At 39.2% G+C, this 12913-nt stretch overlaps 2 non-coding genes across 2 annotated transcripts; both read right to left on the reverse strand.

The window, feature by feature from the left end:
- Positions 1–1826: 1826 nt before the first annotated feature.
- On the reverse strand, positions 1827–1899 carry TRNAA-AGC (transfer RNA alanine (anticodon AGC)). The gene has a single exon. It is a non-coding gene; the product is annotated as a tRNA-Ala (tRNA).
- A 9492-nt stretch (positions 1900–11391) lies between these two features.
- On the reverse strand, positions 11392–11464 carry TRNAA-AGC (transfer RNA alanine (anticodon AGC)). Its single transcript has one exon. It is a non-coding gene; the product is annotated as a tRNA-Ala (tRNA).
- Positions 11465–12913: the final 1449 nt, after the last annotated feature.

Genomic DNA, 12913 nt, shown 5'->3' on the forward strand with positions numbered 1-12913 from the left:
TTATCTTATATATGTAGTATATCTAGATACAATGACAACTGCATCAGATAAAGTTACAATTTTTGCTTTCAATCATGAAACATAACTTAAGGAACTCAACAGAAGAATAAGAGTCTGTTAGGTCTACCCGGACATTTTCTATTTCTGCTTTTGTTCCTTCATTGATGATGTTCTAAGTTTCCTTCTAGTATCACTTTTCTTATCACAAATCTTTGCTAATTCTTTTCCAGCAGTCTTGCTGGGATTGAGAATGTATTTATTTACCTTCCAATGAGAATGCATTTATTTGCCTTTATGCCTGGAAGATACTTTTGCTCCACATAGCGTGTCTTTTTCTTTTGGTGCTTACTGAATGTTATGACATTTTTTTCTGGCTCCTGGGTTCCTGATGAGAAATCTACACTCATTCATACGGTATTTTCTCTTTCATTTCCCTTTGGCTGCTTTCAAAATTGTTTTGTATTTTCTTAGTTTTCAGCAGTTTGATTATGATATGTCTTGCTACTTGTTTCTTTGGGTTTATCGTGCTTGACATTTACTGAACTTTAAAAATCTGGTTTATATCTTTTGACAAATTTGATACATTTTCAGCCATTAGTTCTTCAAAGTTTTATCCCACAAAAATCTTTGTCCTCTTCTTTCCAGATTACAATAATGTGAATGTTAGATGTGTTATTTTTTATTTTTCCCTGAGCCTCTGTTCAGGGACAAATAAAATCCTCCTTTTTCTCTATAGTTCAGCTTATGTAGGTATTCTTGTTCTGTTTTCAAGTTCACTGACTTTTTCCTTAGTCTTCTGCATTCTGTTATTGTGATCATCCAATTAAGCTTTTTATTTCCCCTAAGAGTTTTGGTTAATACATTTTTTAATTCTTAAGCTTAAATTGGTGTTTATGTATTCCAAATATTTGGTGAGACTTTCCATTCACTTCATAAATGTTATCCCATAATTCTAGGAGCATTGTTATAATAACTGCTTTAATGTATGTGTCAGATGATTTTGACACCTGTGTCCTCAGTATTGTTACTCAAAGATTCTCTGTGCCATGTGAATTAAGATCTCCCTGTTTTTTCATATGCTGAATATTTTGGGGTTGTAACCTGGACTTCTTTGGATTATGTGATGAGACACTGTGTCTTGTTGAAATCTTAAGGATAATATTGCTATTTTTGTTTTTGCAGGCTCACAATAGCCTTGTGTTCAAGTTCCAAGTACCAACCAGCCTTCCATGTGTTGTTCTTTCAAAGATAACTCTACTTGAAAGCCTTGACACTATTGTTCAGAGATCTCTGGAATGTGTCCAACCCAGTGGTCAGTGAGGACTGGAAAGTGGGCCATTGCTCAGTTCAGCTCTCAGGCTCTTTTTAGGTGAGTTGTTTGGGATTAGAGCCACTTATTCACAGCTGGCAGGTGCGTCCACAAGCTCATGAACAACTTTATGGGTTTGCTTTCTACAGTATCTGTCCAGGCACATTGTAGTTACCTTGCACATCCTGATTTCAGTCCTCTCACCAGAAAGCCGGGGCTGTACTTACCCAGGTTGCTCTGCCCTGCATTTTTCACAATTGTCTCACATTCAAGTTGCAGGCAGAAACAGGGAGAAAAGAGCAATTGTATATGTCCCTTGGTTTCACAGCTCCTCAAAGAAACAGAAAATTAATTACACGGTAGATCTACACTGTACTGAATGCCAGGAGGGAGCCATCACCAGCCCTGTATTGTTGCTGCTCCTATATCTTGAACCAAAGCAGTATCCTGCCCTCAGACACTGACTCGGGTTTGGAGACCTGAATGTTTGGAGACCCAAGGTCTAAATAATAAAGCTTGGAGAATGTGGGCATCGATCCCACTACCTCTTGCATGCTAAGCAAGCGCTCTACCACTTGAGCTAATTCCCCACATCAGGGGAGCTTTATTTATCCTTAGTGGGTGGTCTGGAACACAGGTGATTTCAGGGACTTCAGTGCAAAAGCAGGGATCTACTAAGAGCAGATCTTCTCATTGCTGGACCAGGACACAGGGCGCAGTGGCTGCTCATTCTCCACAAAGAAGGAGGAGAAAAGGTAAGAAGGAGAAGGTCACAAAGGGAAAACTTGTGATGCCAAAATGTCAAGTTTAGGGTATTCCAGGACAGAAAAAGGCATGTCCCAGCAAAGGAGGACCTGCCTAGACCTGCCCAGCAAAAGTGTCACAGATTTTAAAAAAATAACTAAATGATTTTGTGTGTATGTGTATTGTGTGTGTGTGTGAGTGTTTATAACAGTGGTATGGCATTATCACTTGTTCCTTGTAGCTGAGACTGTCTGGGGGTTGTAAGATGGTACAGATTTCTGAAAGGCAAAAGCTCCTGATGTTTTCATAACTAGGCCCTTTCAGGAATGAGGCCAGCATGCTGACCACTCCCCTAGGAAACCCCAGGAGAGTGCTTCTTTCACTTACATCTGAGATTGGGTTGCCTCCTTGCTAAGGGGTGTCATGTACAAGTTACGTGTCCAACTATATGTCAGAGCAACAACAACAAAATTACAGAGCAGAGCCATAAAGAATAAGAGGCAAGATCATATCAGAGTATAAGAATATGTGTAATATCAGAGTATAAGAATCAAAATTGAGCTTTGCAGAGAAGGAGTGGACATATGTGTTGGAGAAAACCAGGCTGTTTGTAGGAATTCCTGTGTGAATAAATAAACCTGTTCAATTTAAGTGGAGTGTGTGTGTGTGCGTGTGTGTGTCTGTGTGTCAAATACACATTGAGGGAAGCAGTGATTGAAAAGCCTGGTCACTTGGAGATATGTTGGGAGAGTTTCATGAAAACTTAAGAGAAATTGAAAAATCCTAGCAAAAGGCTTAAATAATTAAAGCAACATGTTAGAGAAAGGTGTTTAGTTTTGAATGTCAGAGCTTGAACTGAGAAAACAGGAATTGGATTTAAAGGGAAAGAAGTCATAAAGATATTAAAGGATTGAGGTTTACCCACATTTATTGTGTCAGCTCCTGAGGTGGACAGCAGGAGTCTTTCCGCAGCACCAGTGCCCATCACACTTCATGGCGCAGAATACATCCTCCTTAAACACCATAGCATGGATAACAACAGAGGTGAGTGAAAAGGAAGACAATGATTCTGGAGATGTGCAGGATGGATCTACAGTATTTGTCAAGACACTGGGTGGAGAGATTTGAGGCAGAGGAGACGAAGACACTGGAAAGTCTTGAGCCTAGTGTTGTAGACACAAAAGAGATTCTCAATTAATATTTGATGAATGAATCCACTCATTCATTTGTATTTGTTATGTGAATGAATGTTACAGGAATGCCCTGGTATGGAGAAAACAGATGGTGAGACTATGTGCCAGAGTAAAGCGAGAGCTCATTGTTTTTTGTTTGTTTGTTTGTGTGTGTGTTTTAATTTAGAAAGAAATCTGCTTTTCATATTTGGTTTTCCTATTTAAAGCTATGTGATTTGAGGAAAATGGTTTAACTCCTCTGAGTTTTAGTGTCATCTAAAAAATTCGTATAATGCTACTGAAGGAAGCTGAAAAGCCATATAAACCAACTTACATAAAAAATAATAAACATTCACTTCCATTTCTAATGCTTGGTGCTGAAAAAGTCCTTGTATGTGGAATATTGTTCACCTTTGAGGAATCTGCTCTCAAGAGCTGATGGGGGACTATTTAGGTGCAGTCTGTTGTCACTGGCTGTTGTGCTCATTTAGTTGGCACCAAAAAGTCTCTGTGAACATAAAAATAAAATAAAATAAAGATTGTGGAGGAATAGAATATAAACACATAGTAAGGTGAGATTTGCACCACAGAATATAGTGAAGGATTTGTGCCTGATTTTTCTTGCATTCCCTTTGAATCATTTTTAGCCTTTATTCTAAGTCCCCAATTATTGTCATCCCTCTCCCAACAAGATTGTTTCTCTCCACCATGGATATTCTGGTCAGGCTCTCTGGTTAACCATCTTGACCTCCCGAGCACTCTGTTTGTACTGAGACCCTGACTTATGTTCAAATGATGCTCTTCCATAGCAGGGCTTCCTGCTTTGCCCAAAGAGCATTCAATTTTTCAAGCCATTTAGGGCTCTTTTCTCACCCAGTATATATGTGAAACCTTAGAGGGAAGCCTATTCTTTGCAGGAAGATAATCCTGCTGGGTTCTAACCTCAATCTGTAAATCCACTGGGGTAACTGGGAAGGAAATCATAAAGATATTAGAGGTTTGAGGTTTATCCACATTCACTGTGTCAGCTCCTGAGGCGAACAGCATGAGTCTTTCTTCAGCTTCAGCCCCCATCACACTTCATGGGTGAAGAAAACATCCTCCATAAACACTGTAGCATGGATAACAGAAGAAAAAGATTCTGGAGAGGTTATGCAAGAAAGATCTACTGTATTTGTCAAGACACTGGGGGGAGAGATTTGAGGGAGAGGAGACAAAGGCACTGGGAAGTCTTGAGCCCAGTGTGGCAGACACAGAAGAGATTTTGAATTAGTACCTGATGAATGCAAGAATAAATCCACTCATTTATCTATTTGGTAAATGAATGAATGTTACATGCGTGAGCTGGTGTGAAGAAAACAGATGATGAGACTATGTGCTAAGTGAAAGCAAGAGCTTATGACTTTTTCACTGAGAAAGAAATCTGCTTCTCGTATCTGGTTTCCCTCTTTAAAGTTATGTGATCTGAGGAAAGTGGTTTAACTCCTCTGAGCTTCAGTGCCATCTATAACACTGGGGTAATAATACTTGGGAAACCTGAGAAACTATGTCGACCAACTTACATAAAAATTAGTAAACAGTCAGTATAATTTCTAGCACATAGTGTTGAAAAAGTCCTTGAACATGCAGTATTGTTCACCTTTAAGGAAAAGGCTCTCAAGGTCTAAAGAGAGATATCAGTGCAGTTTTGTTGCCATTGGCTGATTTGCTCATTTATTTTGTAGCAACAAGCTTCTGTGATGATAAAAATGAAATAAAGTTTAAAAAGCAAAATAGATGGTGGAGAAACACAATGGGGATGCATAGTAAAGTATGATTTTCTAGGCAAATTAGATTTGTACAAAAGAATGCAGCAGTAAAGGATTCGTGCCTGATTCTTGTATTATTTTTGAATCTCATTTACCCTGTATTGTAATTCCCCAATTGTGGTAATCCTTCTCCCAACAAGATTATTTCTTTGTACTATGAACATTCTGGTCAGATTCTCTGCTTAACCATCTTGACCTCCTGAGCACTCATCCCTGTACTGAGACCCTGATTTATGCCCAAATAATGCCCTTCCATAGGAGGGCTTCTTGCTTTGCCCAGGGAGCATTCAATTTTTCAAGCCATTTAGGGCTCTTTCCTCACCCAGGGTCTATATGAAACCTTAGAGGGAAGCCTGTTCTTTCCAGGAAGAGAATCCTGGTGGGTTCTGACCTCAACCTGTAAATCCACTAAGCAAGCTCCTACTGAATACCGAAGATGCAAGCTCAATCCCGGAGGCCAGCAGTCCACAGGAGGAACGCAACCAAAGCAGTAGCTAATGCTTACTGCGCCATTTCTATTGATCAGATCCATCTCTAGGTGCTGTGATCCACCCAAAGAATCCCACAGTCTTTATATCCCATGTAAAGAAAGAAGATTGGAAGAAAGGGAAGTTAAATGATAGCTTCAAAATAACAACTTCCCCGATTCCTCTCCTGAAAACTGAATGTGTCACCTCCACACTGCTGAGTCCTTTACTGCCTAATGATTCTCTCCCAGTAGATATCATCACATGACTTCTTATTTATTTTTCTTATTTGCTTCCTGTCTGTTTCTCCCCTCTCCTTCCAACTATGAGGTAGTACCACAAAGGTGAGAATACCTGCATTTTATTCACTGTGAATTGATGTACCCAAAACAGTCTCTTAACAAGGTATGTGCTTGAGAAATATTTGTTGGATGATTAAAAGAATAAAAGAGTTCACTCACCCCACCCCATAATTGTGGTTGGATGACCTTCAGAGAAGGAAGAGAAGGAAGGAAGAGAACTTTCCCCTGCTTCCCCCATCAGCTAGAGAGGTAGACATATGACATAGCTTGCAGTTTCTTGTGTAATTTATATCTCTTCACCATCCCTTGTACTCAAAGCACTGAGAAGCCAAAAGAAGGAAAAAATGAAAGAGAGAGAAAGGAAGGAAGGAAGGAAGGAAGGAAGGAAGGAAGGAAGGAAGGAAGAAAGGAAGGAAGGGAGGGAGGGAGGAAGGGAAGAAGGAAAGAAAAAGAAAGGAAGAAAGAAAGAAAGAGAAAGAAAGAAAGAAGGACCAGAAAGAAAGAAAGAAAGAAAGAAAGAAAGAAAGAAAGAAAGAAAGAAAGAAAGAAAGAAGGAAAGAAAGAAAGAAAGAGAAAGAAAGAAATCTCACTTTTAAATTTTAAGCTAATATTTGGTCTGTCTTGAAATCATTATCTCATAGCATTTGTATTCCATTATTTATCACACCTATTTTGTTTCCCTTAAAGGAAATAGTGGCAAAAGCTGTACCTTGTCTGATGTTCAAACTCAGGACCTTCAGAATATGAGATTGACAGGCGGTCTCCTGCTCTAAGAGAGCAACTGTTCCCAAGAGCTGACATCCAGATTATCACATCTCATTTCTCACACACTGCTGCTTTATCAATTCCTAGCTTTTTTTTTTTTTTTTTTTTTTTTTTTTTTTTTTTTTTTTTGAGACGGAGTCTCGCTCTGTCACCCAGGCTGGAGTGCAGTGGCCGGATCTCAGCTCACTGCAAGCTCCGCCTCCCGGGTTCACGCCATTCTCCTGCCTCAGCCTCCCGAGTAGCTGGGACTACAGTCGCCTGCCACCTCGCCCGGCTAAGTTTTTGTATTTTTAGTAGAGATGGGGTTTCACTGTGTTAGCCAGGATGGTCTCGATCTCCTGACCTCGTGATCCGCCCGTCTCGGCCTCCCAAAGTGCTGGGATTACAGGCTTGAGCCACCTCGCCCGGCCAATTCCTAGCTTTTAAAGAACACAATCAATGCTACTTGGAAATCACTCCTTATCAACCAATGCTGCACTGGAAAACTTCCCCACTCAGGACAGGTGGAGTCCACCCGTTTCCAGTATTTTTCACAATGATAGGACCTTCTGGCCTGGGGGACCAGAAACAATTGTACGTCTTGCTACTTTTCTCCCTCTTGTGGCCCAGTGATCTAGCTATTCCCTTCTTCAGAGATCTTATTCACTCTTCCTTTCCGTAGTCTCCTTTGTTGATAAGAAACAGAGATAGTGCTCAATTCATGATAGTTCATTGAGTGACCAACTGAATGAATGAAGGAAGAAATAGCGTTCCAAAGTGTCTCCCGTTCATACTACTCTTACTGTGTGTCTCCACTTGCATCTATATGACTGGAGACATTCACTCAACAAAAAACACAAGCTGAACTTATGATCATATCCTCTCTTTTTTTTCCCCAATTTTTTGTGCCATGAATTATACTAGGAGGGGAGTTTACTTGATGTAGTCTGACTGAATTTTGCCAGAAAAACTATGTCTTAGTCTGTACTTATGCACTTTTTAGAAATAATAGATGGTCAGATAAGTTAAGTATTTTTTCTAAGGCACCAAAGCTGCTAAGTGGGAAAGCCCGAATTGAGAAGCAGATATTTTTACATTTTAAATGTGATTTTTTTACCTCTGTACTAGCTCAGTTATTCTGCCCATTCTTTTGCACTTTAGCCCATTCATTCGTACACCAAATATCTAATTTCAAACCTCCTCTTTACTTACTTTTTGGGCTAAAGTTTTTCTTTTGTTTTTTTGGGTTTTTTTGTTTTTTTGTTTTAGACAGAGTGTCACTCTGTCGCCCAGGCTGCAGTGCACTGGTGAGATCTTGGCTTACTGCAACCTCTGCCTCCTGAGTTCAAGTCATTCTCCTGTCTCAGCCTCCCGTGTATCTGGGACTACAGGTGCCTGCAACCACGCCCGGCTAATTTTTGTATTTTTAGTAGAGACGGAGTTTCACCATGTTGGCCAGGCTGGTCTCAAATTCCTGACCTCAGGTCATCCACCCACCTCAGCCTCCCAAAGTGCTGTGATTACAGGTTTGAGCTACCCCTCCCGGCCTGGGTTTAACTACTTTATTTTATTTTATTTTATGACAGGGTCTCACTTTGCTGTCCAGGCACCAGTGCAATCTCTGTTCACTGCAACCTCGGCCTCCCAGGTTTCACTGATCCTCCCACCTCAGCCTCCTGAATAGCTGGAACTACATATGCATACCACCACACCTGACTAATTTTTGTATTTTGTGTAGAGAAGCGGTTTCACTTTGTTGTGCAAGCTGGTCTCAAACTCCTGGTGTCAAGGGATCTGCCCATCTTGACCTCCCAAAGTGCTGGGATTACAGAAATAAGTCTGGCCTTGGGCATACCTTTCAAGTCAACTTTGACTCATTGTCTTCCTTCAAACACCACATTCGATGTTTTGTCAAATAATTAACATTATTCTTGCACAGCTCTTTTAAATCTATCAATTACTATCCACTCATTGGGTACATATTCACTGGGGAGATGCTCTGTGCCAGACACTGTAGTAGGATCAGGTAATTTAGAGAAAGTATAGACACCCTAGACCTCAAAAGAAGACAACATAAATATGGATGAGGGAAGATCCACCTCCAGATTCGCCATTTTCAGCCTTTCTGTCATTTCCAGCTAAATAACTCCTTCAAAAAGTCTCAAAATAACTAAGTAACTCTTTCAAACTATTTCAATAATAGCACTCTTCTATATGCTGGACTACTCTTAATTTCCTGGTTATAACATGATCTTACTTTTCTTTTAATTTTTGTCTTTGCCTTCTACCTAAATTTTTATTTTGTGTTACAAAGTTGATAGGTCCATTACTGGATGGTGTGGTTCAATTCTCCAATATGTCTGCTGATTTGTTTTCTCTAAGTCTACCAATTACTGAGAGAGGAGTGTTAGTGTCTGCAACTATAATTAGATTTTTCTGTTTTTACCTTGTGTATCCAAATTTATTTATGAGTTTTGAAGCTCTGTGTTCTCATATACATTTGGGACAGTATCCCCCTGGAAAATTGACAATCATAATTATTTAGCAGCCCTCATTATTCCTGAAACGTTTCTCTGCTTTCAAATCTACTTTGTCTGATTTTATGTATATATACACCACAGCTGTCTTTGATTAATGCTTGCATGAGGTATCTTTTCCCACTCTTTTCTTTCAATCTGCTATATGACTTTGATTCTTATATGTAAGTGTATTGCAGGTGGCTTTCTTTAGTGAGCATATTTATTTTTAACACATTCTGATGATCTCTAGTTTTTAATTAATGGATTTAGATTATTTACATGTAATGTTATTACAGATAAGTTTTTAGATAGGTGTATTATTTAATAATTTATTAACCTTTTTTCCCTTTGTTTTAACTCATCTATGTTCCTCTTTCTATCTTGTTTTGGTTTATTTAAATCTTGTTAGTAAGTGGTCTAGGGTTTACCATATATATATATAACCTTTTACAATATACTGAGAATCAATTTTTCACCATTCAAATTGAATATAGAAACTTCATGAAGAGTTAGACCCATTACACTTACCCTTTTATCTTATGTATGTAGTACATCTAGATAAAATGACAACTGCATCAGAGAAATTTACAATTTTTGTTTTCAATCATCAAACATACCTTAATGATCTCAAGGGAAGAATAACAGTCTGTTAGGTCTACCCAGACATTTTCTATTTCTGCTTTTGTTCCTTCATTGATGATGTTCTAAGTTTCCTTCTGGTATCACTTTTCTTATCTCAAATCTTTGCTAATTCTTTTCCAGCAGTCTTGCTAGGATTGAGAATGTATTTATTTACCTTCCGATGAGAATGCATTTATTTGCCTTTATGCCTGGAAGACACTTTTGCTCCACATAGCATTCTGGGTTGATATGTCTTTTTCTTTTGGTACTTACTGAATGTTATGACATTTTTTCTGGCCCCTGTGGTTCCTGATGAGAAATCTACACTCATTCATACGGTATTTTCTCTTTCATTTCCCTTTGGCTGCTTTCAAAATTGCTTTGTAAATTCTTAGTTTTCAGCAGTTTATGATATGTCTTGCTACTTGTTTCTTTGAGTTTATCGTGCTTGACATTTACTGAACTTTAAAAATCTGGTTTATATCTTTTGACAAATTTGATACATTTTCAGCTATTAATTCTTCAAAGTTTTATCCCACAAAAACCTCTTTGTCCTCTTCTTTCCAGATTACAATAATGTGAATATTGAATTTGTTATTTTTTATTTTTCCCTGAGCCTCTGTTCAGGGACAAATAAAATCTTCCTTTCTCTCTATAGTTCAGATTGTGTAGGTATTCCTGTTCTGTTTTCAAGTTCACTGACTTTTTCCTTAGTCTTCCGCATTCTGTTGAGATCATCCAATTAAGCTTTTTATTTCTCCTAAGAGTTTTAATACTTTTTTTAATTCTTCAGTTAAAATTGGTGTTTATATATTCCAAATATTTGCTGAGACTTCCCATTCACTTCACGAATGCTATCCCATAATTCTAGGAGCATTGTTAAAATAACTGCTTAATGTATGTGTCAGATGATTTAACACCTGTGTCCTCTCAGTATTGTCAAGGATTCTCTGTGCCATGTGAATTAAGATCTCCCTGTTTTTTCATATGCTGAATATTTTGGGGTTGTAACCTGGACTTCTTTGGATTATGTGATGAGACACTGTGTCTTGTTGAAATCTTAAGGATAATATTGCCATTTTTGTTTTTGCAGGCACACAATAGCCTTGTGTTCAAGTTCCAAGTACCAACCAGCCTTCCATGTGTTGCTGTTTCAAAGATAACTCTATTTACAAAGCCTTGACACTACTGTTCAGAGATCTCTGGAGTGTGTGCAACACAATGGTCAGTGAGGACTGGGAAGTGTGTCATTGCTCAGTTCAGCTCTCAGGCTCTTTTTTGGTAAGTTGTTTGGGATTAGAGCCACTTATTCACAGCTGACAGGTGCGTCCACAAGCTCATGAACAACTTTATGGGTTTGCTTTCTACAGTATCTGTCCAGGCACATTCTAGTTACCTCACACATCCTGGTTTCAGTCCTCTCACCAGAAAGCCAGGGCTGTATTTACCCAAGCGGCACTTTTCACAATTGTCTCACATTCAAGCTGCAGGCAGAAACAGGGAGAAAAGAGCAATTGTATATGTCCCTTGGTTTCACAGCTCCTCGAAGAAACAGAAAATAAATTACACGGTAGATCTACACTGTACTGAATGCCAGGAGGAAGCCGTCACCAGTCCTGTATTGTTGCTGCTCCTATGTCTTGAACTAAAGCAGTATCCTGCTCTCAGACACTGACTCGGGTTTGGAGACCTAAATAATAAAGCTTGGAGAATGTGGGCATCGATCCCACTACCTCTTGCATGCTAAGCAAGCGCTCTACCACTTGAGCTAATTCCCCACATCAGGGGAGTTTTATTTATCCTTAGTGGGTGGCATGGAACACAGGTGATTTCAGGGACTTCAGCGCAAAAGCAGGGCTCTACTAAGAGCAGATCTTTTCATTGATGGGCCAGGGCAACAGTGCAGTGTCTACTCATTCCCTGCAAAGAAGGAGGAGAAAAGGGAATAAGGATAAAGTCACAAAGGGAAAACTCGTGCTACCACAATATCAAGTTTAGGGTATTCCAGGACAGAAAAAGGCATGTCCCAGCAAAGGAGGACCTGCCTAGACCTGCCCAGCTAAAGTGTCACTGATTTTTAAAAAATGATTAAATAATTTAAAATGATTAAATGATTTTGTATGAGAGTGTGTGTTGTGTGTGTGGTTATAAAGGTGGGATGGCATTATCACTTGTTCCTTGTGGCTGAGACTGTCAGGGGTTGTGAGATGGTACAGATTTCTGGAAGGCAAAAAGCTCCTGTTGTTTTCATAACTAGGCCCTTTCAGGAATGAGGCTAGCATGCTGACCACTCCCCTAGGAAACCCCAGGAGAGTGCTTCTTTCACTTACATCTGAGATATGGGTTGCCTCCTTGCTAAGGTGTGTCATGTACAAGTTACACGTCCAACTATATGTCAGAACAACAACAACAAAATTACAGAGCAGAGCCATAAAGAATAAGAGACAAGATCATATCAGAGTGTAAGAATATATAAAATATCAGAGTGTAAGAATTAAAATTGAGCTATGCAGAGAAGGAGTGGACATACGTTGGAGAAAACTGGGCTGTTTGTAGGAATTCCTGTGTAAATAAATAAACCTGTTCAATTTAAGTGGAGAGAGAGAGAGAGAGAGTGTGTGTGTGTGTGTGTGTGTGTGTGTCAAATACACATTGAGGGAAGCAGTGATTGAAAAGTCTGGTTACTTAGAGATATGTTGGGAGAGTGGGAGAGTTTTATGAAAACTTAAGAGAAATTGAAAAAGTCCCAGGCAAAAGGCTTAAATAATTAAAGCAACATGTTAGAGAAAAGTGTTTAGTTTTGAATGTCAGAGCTTGAACTAAGAAAACAGGAATTGGATTTAAGGGGAAAGAAGTCACAAAGATATTAAAGGATTGAGGTTTACCCTCATTTATTGTGTCAGCTCCTGAGGTGGATAGCAGGACTCTTTCTGCATCGCCTGTGCCCATCACACTTCATGGCGCAGAATACATCCTCCTTAAACACCGTAGCATGGATGACAACAGAGGTGAGTGAAAAGGAAGAAAAAATTCTGGAGACTTTGTGTAGGAGGGATCTATAGGATTTGTCAAGACCTTGGGTGGGGAGATTTGAGGGAAAGGAGACAAAGACACTGGGAAGGCTGGAGCCTAGTATTGTAGACACAAAAGAGTTTCTGAATTAATATCTGATGAATGAATCCACTCATTTATTTGTGTTTGTTATGTAAGTAAATGTTACATGAATG

Source organism: Macaca fascicularis, chromosome 4 (assembly GCF_037993035.2).
Source record: "Macaca fascicularis isolate 582-1 chromosome 4, T2T-MFA8v1.1".
NCBI classification, from domain to species: Eukaryota; Metazoa; Chordata; class Mammalia; order Primates; family Cercopithecidae; genus Macaca; species Macaca fascicularis.